Source organism: Zingiber officinale, chromosome 1A (assembly GCF_018446385.1).
Source record: "Zingiber officinale cultivar Zhangliang chromosome 1A, Zo_v1.1, whole genome shotgun sequence".
NCBI classification, from domain to species: Eukaryota; Viridiplantae; Streptophyta; class Magnoliopsida; order Zingiberales; family Zingiberaceae; genus Zingiber; species Zingiber officinale.
This window is the reverse complement of record NC_055987.1, coordinates 119,311,967-119,326,449: the sequence shown is the minus strand read 5'-3', so window position 1 is coordinate 119,326,449 and position 14,483 is coordinate 119,311,967.

Sequence of the window (14,483 nt, the reverse complement as noted above, 5' to 3'; positions counted from 1 at the left end):
ATCATATATTTATGGTTTTCTCAAGCTCAAGGACTTGAGACCGAAGATCATCATATCGATCGTATGTATCATACTTAATATCATTCCCCTGATTAGCTACGTCAGGATCTCTAAGAATACTAGCAATGTGTGTCCACCCCTCAGCCCGTGGTCGTAATCTCATCCCCTCACCTAACTGATGACCATCGATCTATCTCACAAGATCTCCATGGGGCTCCATGCTGGCCAAAGAAAAAGATTGAACTAAAACCCTGGAATACTTCAACGTCATCGGTTGCAACCTACCGCATGAAACATTGATGCCCAAAGACTCTAACCACTCCATGATGAGATGACCAAAAGGCATATGAACAATATCATGGACTAATTTAATAAAATGAATGATGCAATCAAACATGTTCAATGCAATGCTAATGTCAAGAACTTTACGGAAGACATATAACATGAAAATATGTGGAGGTTTAATGGTAGCTAATGCATGAGACACAATAGGTAAAATGTAATTGATAATAAGTTTAAACAGAGCATTGTCCTTAGATGATATCTCAAGAGCAGAAAAAGTGTTGATAGAAGCACTAGGTCTATCTAGGTGAGATTATCCATAGAAATGCTTATACATGGACAATATAGAAATGTGATCAAAAGTTGGAGACAAAAGATTAGACAACATAGGATAAAAGACAAAGTCATTTGAAGAAGGATGACACTCTAAAAACTCTTGAAAAATCATATGAGTGAAGTCTAGATTGCATTTAGCAACATAAGTTCAGTATTTCAAATCAGTATCGGATGGACGTCAATTATTGTAGAACTTAGCTACTAACCCCTCATTTATGTCATGCTCACAATAGACAAGTTTCTCCAACTAATAATGTCGAATAAGCCTAAAGACATCATAATAATGAGCATGGAAGAATTGTCGGTCAATCGACCAAATTGGAATAAGTTTGAATTTGTTCATGTTGAATCCATGTTGGAGAGAAGCATTTGGAAAATGAGAGTAGGTTGGTGGTTGAGAGTGGGATGAACCCTCATCGGACTCAATTTACTTTTGCTTCTTTATAAGGGTAACAACAATTCATGAACAACAATGACGATATGATGTATGACGCATGAATGTAATGCAAAAATAACATATTAACTAATTTATCATGGAATAACGAAGTAAACTAAGGAAATTAGGGTTTAGGCTTTTATGTTGGAAGCATTGGTTGCCCAATAAGATGAGGATGAGCTAGAAGAGAAGGATGAATTGGCATGAATTCACTAGAAGGGAGCTATCGTAGGTGACAAGCCTTCATGAAAACCCTAGTGTTGCAAACATGTTGAGTAATCACCAGCTTAGAAATGGAGAAGATAATGGTGATAATCCTAAAGTAACCACTATTTTTGGGCTTATTAGAGTGACTTAATCGTTAGAGGCAACGCCGGAGAGACCGTTGGAGACGAAGTGGAACGGGCGACACAAACATCGAGGGATTTGGATGGCTAGGGACTAAGGGAAAATGCAAGTGAATGAATTGATTAGTTAGGGCACGGGTTATAAAATCATACCTACTAATCTATTGGCGAGGCTTTAATTGATCAGTGCAATCGATTCAGCTAGGTTTTGTGCTCGGTAAAAGTCATTATCAATCATTTAAACCAATTGATTGGTATAACTGAATCAATCACCGTGATTGATTCAATGAGGTTCTATGCTAGCAAAAATTCACCATCAATCGATTATACCAATTGATTGGTAGCCAAATTGATCACCATGATTGATTCAACGAGATTCTGTGCTCAAGAATTTTACTCACAATCAATTAGCAACATTCTATGGTAAACCACAAAATCTTTTAATCGATTGTCGATTCCTCCAATTGATTCCAAACCTTTCTATGAGAAATCATAGAATCACCAATCAATTGAGATTACTGATAAAACCTAATAAACCCCATTTATGGATATATGAAGTCAAGTGTGTTGGAATGGGTGATTGTGTTTTTCTTTTGTCAAAATGTCCAATTGTGATATTCAGATAAAATACACATTAATTATGTATCGGTCCCCATGATTAGTCAAGTCAATGATTCATAAAAGATTTTAACTTTCTTGCTCAAAGTAATGCATCACAATAAATATTATGACCAAGATGATTGCCCCTACCATCTCACTCCCATCTAGATATACCGAAAACATAATCAAGGTAAAACTTACATTTTTGTGAGATACAAGTTAAGGTAAAGTAAATTTTAATGAATTTCATTCTTGAAGTGATCATAAAGGGTTGTTTGTTCAGTCAACAAGGCACATCCCCAATACACTTTGTAAATAATTAAATTCAACTTTAAGAAGTGGTTTAGTGAAAATATTGGCTAAGTTAGATTTGGATTCAACATAACTAAGGGAAATATCGCTTCTAGCCACATGATCTCAAATAAAATGATGTTTTGCCTCAATGTACTTTGTTCTTGAATGATGAACTATATTTTTGGTCAAGTTTGTGGTACTAACATTATTACAAGGACTTGTATATTTTTGTAAATGAATTTATAGTTCTCTAAAGTGTGAGTCATCCATAACAATTGTGATGATACACACTCTCTCATAGCGATATATTCAGCTTAAGTTATGGAGAGTGTTATATAATATTGTTTTGACTTGACTAACTAACTAAAGAAGATCCTAAAAATTGACACCCTCACTAGTATTTTTTAATCCAATTTGCACCTGACTTAATCGGAATCAGAGTATCCTACAAGATCAAAAGTTTTGGTTCTAGGATACCAAACATCTACATTTTGAGTTCCTTTAAGATATTAAAGAATTTGTTTGACGACACATAAATATGACTCCTTGGCACAAGATTAATATCTTACACACATATCTATGACAAAAATATATCAGATCTACTAGTCATGAGATAAAGTAGATTACCTATAATAATATGATACAATTTTGAATCAACTTCTTTGCCTTCAAGATCATTATGTAATTTTGTTCTAATGAAAATTGATTTATTTTATCAGAATAATTGAATTTTAGAGGATAAATCTTAAAAATATTTTTTAACTCTGAAAACTCTTCTAAAATTTTCTAGATATGAAAAATAGATGGTCGAATATAAAAAAAAAATCAAAGTTTTAGAATTTCTATTTTTCTAAAATTTTAATATTAAAAATTAACTTTTTAGAAAATAATTCGTAATAATTCAGATAAAATTAGAAAAATATCAAAAAAATTTATTATGATAGAAAATAATACGTTTTAGCACAAAAAATAAAAGTTTTCAAAAATAAGTCTACAGAATATTTTTAATTTTCAAAATACCATTTTCGTTAAAAAAATTCATAGAAAATAATTTAATGGAAAAAAATTTCAAAATTTTATTCTTTGTAGATTAAATCATCAAATAGCATAAAAAAAATTTCAACTCAAAATACAAATAATAGGAATTTAAATAACTTGTTTAAATAATGTGTAAGATTAAATCATCAAAATACTAGGCATGATTTGTGAATCCAATATAAATGATTTTCTACTAGATTAATCAGGAATTTTGGTGGAACATAATTTCTAGGGATTTTTCTAATTTGACTCCTATGGTTCCTGATATACCAACTGAGCTGTATGTAATTTCTAAAATTTAAATTTTGTGAGTTAGTTGAACATGCATAGTCATTTTTCAAAGATTCTATTTGTTCCTTTAATTTATCATTTTAAAATTTGATTTTGTCAAATAATTCTAGTGGACATGCATTAGTTATTTTTTTAAAATCCACATTTTCTTTCTTTAAATTATTATTCTTAAATTTTAGTTTACAAAAAGATTTAGTCATTAATGTTATTTCAGAATAAAGTTGATTAGGAGGCAAAATGCATACTTCATTTATTATATCATATTCGAAGTTGGATGCTCCCCCTTTATTGCTACTTTTCTCAGATGGAACTTCCCCTTCATCGATACTCTCTTCTTAGTGACTCGCCATGAGTGCTAGTCCGTCATACTCCTCTAATTCAGATTCTGTTGATGACTCGTCCCACTTTGCCTTCAGATTTTTGTGCTTTGATTTGTTTGACCCTTTGTTCTTCTCCTTCTTCTTTAGTTTTGGATAGTCATCCTTGATATGCCCTTCTTCTTAAAAATTGTAGAACCTTACTTCCATTTTCCCGGAACAAACTTCTTGGCCTGTGACTTTTTAAATTTATTAGATTTAAAAAACTTAGAGAATTTTCTTACCATGAAGGTTGATTAGTCTTCGTCAATTGATGAGTCTAATTCTGGTCCACTCTTCTGGGCTTGCAGTGCTAAGTTCTGACTTGGTCCCTATTTTTTTCCTACACACCGAGACTCATGTAATTCAAAAGAAGAAAAAAGGTTTTATAGTATATTTAGTTGAGTTATTTGGAGATATTGTAGGAATCTACTATTAATATCGATTTCGGTGTTCTCGGGAATGCATTTAAAGCATACCTTTACGTGTCCCAATTAGTTACAATTTCTCTGAGGTTTGTTAATTCGGTGATTAGCTTCTTGATTCTTCTGTGTAGATGAGCAATCGATTCGCCTTCTTCCATCCAGAGGTTGCTGATTTGGTTCTGGAGTAGGTCTTGCCTTGTAAGCTTTGCTTCAGACGTTCCTTCGTATAGCTCCAAGAACTTCTCTTAAAGATCTTTTGCTAATTCGTAGGTTTCGATTTGACTAACTTGTTGGGATGGAAGTATGCTCAGCAGGTGGAGCTCGACTCGTCAGTTCGCTACAAAGTCAGCTTGTTCTTTTTTGGTCCACTGGTATTCCTCCTTTTTAGCTCCTTGTTGGTCTTTGGGGGCTATAAAACCATATTTGATTATTAACAATAATTCAAAGTTAGTTTTAAAAAATACCTCCATGCATTTCTTCCATATCACAAACTCCCCTTCAAACTTAGACAGGTAGATGCTGGGTTCGGTTATCATCTTTGTACTTCAGTCGGTGGTTAGTCCTTCCACTATGTGAAAATCAGCAATAGACTTCAGATATTATCTGAAGTAATAGGTAGTTAATTACCGAAGTAGACGCACGTGAAGTAAAAGGATAAATTTTTTACTTCACCACACGTTACCGAAGTCTATCACCGGTTCAAAACCGGTTCAAAATCGAACCATTTTCGAAGTAAAAACCTTTATTACTCCATCAAGACCAGTAAACATACCGAAGTAATTGAGGATATATTACTTCATAGGTTACGTTATTTGACGAAGTAAAATATATATACAACTTCACATTTTTTGAATTTTGGTGCAGTAAATATTTTATTTTATTTCCATATAATTTGACTTAGTCGAAGTATTTATTATTGTATTACTTTATCATAGTATAGAAGTAATAGAGCATATTTTACTACAACAAATAAATTCAAATGCAGCGAAATAATTTATACGAACTACTTCCCAAATTTGTTCAGTAGTGAAGTAAATAGTTTCTTTAATTACGCCACTATTTAAATTTATTGTAGTCTTTTGTGTTGTATTACTCTATCATTTATTTATACTGTCGAAGTAATTGACAATATTTTACTACTATACAATTTTAATTGACCAAAAGAGTATATGATAATATGTTACTCCAACACAATATTTTTCACAATCAAAATTGAACAAATATATCATAAATATGTATCAAATACAATCCAAAAGTGTGTTCATAAAAGACATGTTTAACCATAACCCAAAAGTTTTTGTATCTATAAATCTCTAAATACAATCCAAAATTTATATCGCAGCCTACACTTAAGCACATATATAGAAGTAGACGAATTCGCTCCATTCACTTCTGACTTTATCATACTGAGATTGATTGTAATACTGTTTATTTTTTGATGTTGCAAACTGAAACATAAACAGAAGTTTGAGAGTCAATGTAAAATGATTCAATATTTCATAAAGAAGATATTTTATAAAGAAGAAATTCACCTTCATATCCAATTGGGGATATTCATCCAAGACTATCTCTTTCATGTACCGTATTACACAATATCCACATTCAACACCACCTTTTTATTTTAGATTATCCTAATCAAATTGAAAATGTCATCAATAAGTCAATCAATAAGTCATAATCCAAATAACAAGAATTATTAATTGATGTCTAAATACATAGTCACAATACATACTATCAATTGTTTAAAACCAGGTCCTTTTGAAATTCCCCTTGATGCATTGTATAACTTGACCTCACTACATTGTAAAAAATAGAAAGTTATTTTATCAACCTCTAATGAATTTAATGTATATATTCACAATCAACATAATCTACTACCTACTTGGTCACAATAGTTTGCCAAGCATGATCTCGGTTCCTATTACTCAAAGAGTCCAATAAATATATATCATATTCTTATCTTCATTAATTATAGTTAGGATCCAATGGTATCTGCACAAATAAAAAAATAACATTGACTAGTATGTAGTAGGAATTGATTAATAATTAAAATCTTACCTAGAGTCCAATATGTTGTGATAATTTACTGCCTTTTTCACTCACACCACATGTTGGTATGTGACCAGGATCCACAAATGAGACATACTCAGCACTATTTTCTTTCTTCAAGTATTTGTAAAGGTAACTGCAAGATAATTTCAAGATAATGATAAAGTAATGGAAAATCTAAATATACCACATGTAAAATTGATGCAAAAGCATGTGAATAAATATTTCAAACAAAGCATAGCATTTGAATAAATATTGTATTTAAGACATAACATACCCCATGTAAACCAAAATTTGCCTAGCACATATCTCTTTCATCTCCTATTTTATTAGCGACTTTTGCTGTCTCCATATTTGTTATGTTGCCAGATTTGTCCTCACAGGCTTTACGCCAAAGCATCGATCTATCAACTTCCTCATTTTCAGCAATTAATTTTTTCTCTCTCTATAATTTCAAAATTGATCAGTTAAATAATATTAAGTAATTGTTTGAAAATGATAAATAAAATGCTCCATAGCTTACCAATTCATCCTCCAAACTAATGTAACCCTTGCGAGACATTCGATGATAATATTTGTAATGCATTGTCCATTTTTTTTTTGCTTTTCATGAATAACCTACATCGTTATATTCTTGAATTAAGTATGGAAATAATCTGGAAAGCAAAAAATTAACACCATTATGTGAATCGAGACCAAAAAACACTAAAATGTTGAAATAATCTTGAAAGTAAAAGATTAATTATAGAAATAATCTTGAAGCACTTCATGTTAATCATGCATTTCTTTATATCTGGAGCAAGAAAAGAATACTAAAAGGTTGCGATAATCATCAACAATAAAGTAGGATATTATTTAACTGCATGTTGTAGCACTCTGAAGATGTGCGACAATCATCAACCGAGCTCCTTTTACTCAAAAGGAAATGAGTAAACAACTCATCATCAATTGCAAAACCCAACTCCTTTATCTAACTTCATATTATAGCTACTGCATGGATTTGTAATATGGGTTTCTTATATGGATAACTTGTAGCTATGTTAATTGCAATAGAAGCAATCAAAACTCCTGCAATGCTTGAGATTTTAAGCTTCGTCTATATGATTTGGATATTACAGAACAACATGTAAATTCTACAGGAATGATTGCAATGTCATCTTATGAAGGTTCTTTGGAAGACATGCAACTGCTACATTGCATCATCTACTCAATCATATATCTATCTTAATTTCCTTCACTTTATAAAATATAGTACTAAAATATGTTGGTGTGTGATGCTCCCGAGTTTGCTAAGTATACTAGAAGTGGCTATCCTACATCTGGAAGCTGAAGCCATACACCTATTTATATTGTTCATACTAATGTTTAGGTTCTTGCATCAAAGCATTGAATATTGAGATAAAATTTTCATTCTGATAATATAACTGAATATATAAACAGGGAATTTGAAGAGTATTTGATAACACATGGGATCTTGCATCAAAGTACTTGTGTTAATACCTTTGCTTACAATTGCATTTGCTAAAAGAAAAAGTAAACTTTTATTAGAAGTGATAAGATTTCTATTGTTTTCTATGAACATACCTAATTTTTGAGAAGTTCTTCTAACTGTTGCATATTTGATAAACCACTTGCCACTTTGAGCATTAAAGATATCCACATGATGCAATCCTTCTAATGTTTAAGATGAACATAATCCAATTATACATCGTCTCAATTAACACATAATCCTCGAAGATTTATTAGCGACAATTGTTGGTAAATAGTGAATGTTGAAAATAGGATGTCAAATGAAAGTATAAGATTGTCTATTCAATTGAAAGAAGACAATTCATATTAGGCTGCTAATTTGTGAAATATATGGTTCTGTTTTTGATATACTTGTGGTTTCTTTAGTTTCTGTCTCCCTATTTATGTTACTTCTTGATGCTATCATATCCATTTGTTGATGTAATAATTCTTCTAAATCTCTGCTACTACTTTTGCAATTCACTTTAGAAGCTTACTACTCATCTACTTGCTATGTGATTAATCCGTTGCAAGTTTTATAATGTGATTAATCCATGAAATAACAGAATCTGCTATCAAGAAATCATTACAGACCCCAAGCAAGATGCCTTAGTTTATATGTATAATTCTTGTCTTGCTCCATCAGGTTTTAGTTCATGATTCATGTCAAAAAAAAAAAAAAAAAATAACACCAATAAACTAGAGAATAAGACTTGACTCTTAGGATCGGTTAGAGACAATGGGTTAGAAAAGTGCAACAGAGATGAAAGGAAAATAAATCTAACGGCAAGGCAGAGAGGAAAGGAAAGAAGGGGTCGGAGAGGGAACAAACCTAGAGCTATAGAAAACCTGAAGGGCGGCTGCCAGGTAAAGTAGATTTGTCACTGGGGGAGTCAAAGGTCCCCGGGTGAAGTCGATTGTTTGCGTCGGGTGAAAAAACAAGCAGAGGGTGCAAGGTGAAAAACCTCGAAGAAGACCTAGAGGGCGCACGACAAAAAAACAATAGTTAGGAGTGGTTAGAGACAAAGAAACATAGAGGGAAGGGAAAGAAACCTAATGAGGAGGCAGAGAGGAAAGGAAAGAAGACGTCGAAGAGGGAACAAACCTAGCTCTGTAGAGAGGATCTGTGCGTCCGGGAGAAAAACTCGAAGATCGCCGACTGGGTGATGTAGATTTACTGTCGGGGAAGTCGAAGGTCGCCGAGGGTGAGCAGAAGGCCGCTGGGGGAGTCAAAGGTTGCGTCGAGCGAAAAAACAGGAAGAGGGCTTAGGGATAAAAAAACGTGAAGAAGATAGAAGAAGACAGAGGGCGCACGGAGGGAAAAAATAAAGTAATTAGGGTTCCCTCGTGGAAAAAAAGGTAAATCGGTTCAGCTAGGAAAATATTTTTAACCAGTTATAACTTATTACTTTAATATTTAGACATATAGTTTAATTTTATGACTTATTACTTCATCAAATATATATCACGAAGTAAAATATTAGATAAAATTAGAAGTAAAACTCGTATTTTTTAATCTATGAAGTCTAACATAGTATTTACTATATTAAATTTTGTATCGAAGTTAATTGTAATATATTACTTCATAATTACTGATTGCCGAAGTAAACAGTGGCGAAGTCTAATACAGATTTTCACATAATTCTAAAGTGGTTAGGCTTTGATACCACTTGTTGGCGTAGGTAGACTGGTAAGAAAGAGGTGAATTTCCCTAAAAAAAACAAACCTCAACCTTTCCCAATCTTTCATCTTTGTTAGAAAGTATAATTAAATTAAAAGTAAAATAATCTAAACAACTAAAAAAATATAGTAAGAAAGCCAGAGTTACTTGGTTACAACTTAGGTGGTTGTTAATTCAAGACAGATGAAAAGCACTAGACAATCTCCTTTTATGAAGGCAGAGAAGCCTCTTACACTCATTGGACGCTTAGAAATAAATTAGAAAATTAATACAAGAGTCTTTTTATAGCCCTTGGAAAATTCTATTCGAGGCTGGAAGATGCTGTTGGTGCAATCGACCTAGGTTTTGATCGGTACGATCATAGTTTTGATGTGTGTGTCAAAGATTTTAAGTTAGGTTCACCCTTGTATCTGATATGTGTATTTGAGTTGTGCAGGTTCGCAGGATACACATGCGACTCAGGTTGGTGGCTTCGGGTCCGGTGAAGGATGAAGCATCCGAGGGACCGTGGACAAGGCAACGAGGACAAGGGCCGAGGGAAGCAATTTCGAGGCATACGCGAAGGATGGCATTGGGGACGAGCCGCAGACTTGAATGCATCCGAGGGACGAGAGCCAAAGAAAGTATGCTTGGAGGTTCTGTTAAAGCTGCAAAGGAAGAGTCAAAAGAGTCGTAAGGGTGAGGGTACGAGTGCATGAGAGATTGTACTCGGAGCAAAAGCATAAGTTTTAGGGTTTACCGTAGCAGTACTGTAGCGTTACTATAGTAGTACTGTAGTAGTCGACTGCTAAAACATGCAGTCGACTAGTGCAGTCGACATGCAGTCGACTGGTCGCGAACAGAATGGTTCAGTTCGTTCGGTCGATGTGGATCAGTCAACTGCAACTTTTAGCAGTCGACTGCACCAGTCGACTGCTAGTTTTAGCAATCGACTGGTAAATGACCGTTGGTGCTGGAAAGTAGCCGTTGGCTACCTCTAACGGTAACACCAGTCGACTGATGGTTTTGCCAGTCGACTGGTGCCGAGATGAGTTGATATGATGATCAACTCTCTCCTCTTATTTAAAGGAAGCTCTGGGGTTTGAAGGAGGTTACTCATTCTTGTTGAATAACTCCTTGTCATTGCCCAAAGCTTCCAAGCCTACTCTCTTCCTCCTAAACCTAAGTTCATCATTGTAAAGAGGAAGAGATCCTTTGTGAGAGGTTTGCTCCACCGAGAAGGAGAAAGCTCTAGCCGGAGATTGCCGGGGATTGATCCACCGAAGGATCAAGGGCTCGTCCACTTCAAGGACACGCCGTGGAGTAGGAGCAAGTAATCTCCGAACCATGTTACATCGAGTTTGTTAGCGATTTGGTATTCTTTCTTTATTGTTTTCATTAGTTAGTTGTATTTCCGCGTGTGCACTAATCTTTTGTAGAGAAGAAAAGAAGTTGGGGGTGACCTAGCAAACCAACCCCTCTTCTAGCCGGCCATCCGATCCCTTACAAGTGATATCAGAGCGAGGACGCCCTTCAACAGACTAATCACCGAGAAGAGCACTTCATCAAAATGGCCATCTCAAACATTCATCCACCGAAATTCGAAGGGGACTTCTCATGGTGGAAGAAGAAAATGGAGGTATTTTTCAATACCGATTTTGACATTATGCTAATCATGAGAAGTGGTTTTGAAGAACCCAAGGATGATCGCAATGAGACAATCGACATAACAAGATGGACCAAAAGGCAAAAAGAAGAGCATCTAGCAAATTCCAAGGCAATGCATCACCTACTACATGTTCTTCCACAACAAGAAGTAACAAGAATTGAAAACTATACAAGTGCCAAAGACTTGTGGGAAAAGCTAGTGGAGCTTCATGAAGGGACATCGGAAGCAAAATTGGCAAAAGGAGACCTCCTTCGAACTCAACTCAACAATATCAAGCTTGAGAAAGGAGAAAAGGTATCAATGCTTCATTCTAGAATTAAGGAAATTATTAATGGGCTAACAAGTGTAGGCGAGATACTTTCAAATCGAGACATGATGATGAAAGCCCTAAATGCTTTCCCAAGAACCAAAACTTGGAGCTCCATTGTAGATTCATACTACATATCAAAGGATCTAGAGAAATCCTCTCTAGATGAACTCTTCTCAACAATGGAGCTTCACGAAACAAGAGTTGAAGGATTAGATGGAGAAGCTCATAGATCAAGAGGAGTAGCCCTTGTGGCAAACAAGGGAAAGGGAAAGAAGAAGAAATCTTCATCACCACCATCTTCCGACTCCGAAGAATCAAGTGCCTCAATGAATAGCGATCAAGAGGCATATATGGTAAGGAAGATGAGAAAGGCATTTAAATCTTTTTCTTCTAACAACTCTCGTGCTAGGAAAAGTTCTAGAAGCAAAAGTAGGACAAGGAAGATCATTTGCTATAATTGTCAAGGAGAAGGACACATAAGAGATGATTGTCCTCTCTTGAAGAAGAAGGAAGGGAAGAAGAAGGAGGAGAAGAAGACAAAAGAAAAAGGGAAGAAGGCTCAAAACCTAAAAGCAACATGGGATGATCCATCATCATCATCGGAGGAAGAGGAGCACCATGTAGTCAATTTTGCTCTAATGGGAATTGATGATGTAGCCTCCACCTCATCCGAAAATGAAGAGGGAAAGAGCTCAAGTGAAGATGAAGAAGGGAGCTCAAGTGAAGGGGGAGGTCAAACATCGGATTCGGACGTCTCGGTAAGTGAGGTATACAATCTTCCTCCTCATGTTTTAATTAAGATCATTAAAAGTACAAATGATGATTTGTTCAAGGCAAAAAGGAAAAATAAAACCTTGAAAAATGACATTTGCATGCTTAAAGAAAAATTAGAATCTATGTCTATTAGGGATGATGATATGCATGCTTCTTCTACAAGTTCATATGATTCATGTTTAGAAGAGGAAAATAGGAAATTAAGGGAAAAGGTAGAATATCTTACCAATGCCCTTAGAAAATTTGAAATTGGCTCTAAAACCCTAAACATGATTATTGGGAGCCAAAGGGCAAGTTTTAAGAAAAATGGGTTAGGATACAAGGAACCCAACAATGAAAAGACCTACCATTGTCTACTTGCTAGGGGCCAATCAAAAACCAAGACTATAGATAGAAAATGGATCCCCAAGGAATATTTGGTTAACCCAATTAGAAAGAATTTCTATTGGGTGCCAAAATCAATCCTCAAGGGTTAGAAGATTTTAGGTTAGTCAACCATTAAAATCATAGTTCAAATCCTTGAAAAATGGTTGACTTGAGACCTTAAGGGGGAGCACTTAGCCTTGATAGAAATTCATGATCAAGGGGGCTAAGTAGGAGTTATCTTCATCTCACAATGATTTGCATTATTTTCTAACCTTAAATGTGAGATGATAGGATGATACAAATAATTCACTTATGCTTATAGCATCTTGATGAGTTATGAGATGTATCAATTTTTAGTGATCATAGGCCAACTATGGGGAAAGCAAATGTTTAATTAATGGACATCTTGCCCATAGATCATAGTTGGACATTTCAAATGTTTTGAAAAATAATTCTATGTTTTATTTACAGTGGATACTTATTTTGAAACATATGAATTCAAAACTAGGGTTTAAGTTGATACAAACTTGAGTATTTTTTAAGGTGTTTGAGTTTTTATTAAAACTTTAAAATATGATGAATTTTCATGGAAACATATTTTTCCTTGTTAAAGAACATTATAAGAAATATGTGTTCAAAATTTCATGATTTTTCGAATTTTCTAGAATTTTCTATGCATTTCTGAAGTTGGCTGTAAAATGTTGAAATTCGGGTTGGTTTGTGCCAGTCGACTGCAACAGATATCAGTCGACTGGTAGCTGTTTTCCAGCACCTTCAAGAGCTGGTTTTGGGTATTTTTAAGTCCATATTGATACCATAGTATGTATACATGTTTGGTACAATTTTTGAGGGTGTCAAAGGGGGAGAAATGCAAAGGTTTAAGTTAAAAACCTAACTATGTGCAAAACTTGAAAATTATGGTTAAAAGCATATGTTAAGGGGGAGCTTGGGTATTATGCTTCATGTTTACATATTGCTTCTAATTTTCATGTTGATATTTATGCCTAACTTAAACATATTGCGACACATCAAAAAGGGGGAGATTGTTGGTGCAATTGACCTAGGTTTTGATCGGTACGATCATAGTTTTGATGTGTGTGTCAAAGAGTTTAAGTTAGGTTCACCCTTGTATCTGATATGTGTATTTGAGTTGTGCAGGTTCGCAGGATACACATGCGACTCAGGTTGGTGGCTTCGGGTCCGGTGAAGGATGAAGCATCCGAGGGACCGTGGACAAGGCAACGAGGACAAGGGCCGAGGGAAGCAATTTCGAGGCATACGCGAAGGATGGCATTGGGGACGAGCCGCAGACTTGAATGCATCCGAGGGACGAGAGCCAAAGAAAGTATGCTTGGAGGTTCTGTTAAAGCTGCAAAGGAAGAGTCAAAAGAGTCGTAAGGGTGAGGGTACGAGTGCATGAGAGATTGTACTCGGAGCAAAAGCATAAGTTTTAGGGTTTACCGTAGCAGTACTGTAGCGTTACTGTAGTAGTACTGTAGTAGTCGACTGCTAAAACATGCAGTCGACTGGTCGCGAACAGAATGGTTCTGTTCGTTCGGTCGGTGTGGATCAGTCGACTGCAAGTTTTAGCAGTCGACTGCACCAGTCGACGGCTAGTTTTAGCAGTCGACTGGTAAATGACCGTTGGTGCTGGAAAGTAGCCGTTGGCTACCTCTAACGGTAACACCAGTCGACTGATGGTTTTGCCAGTCGATTAGTGCCGAGATGAGTTGATATGATG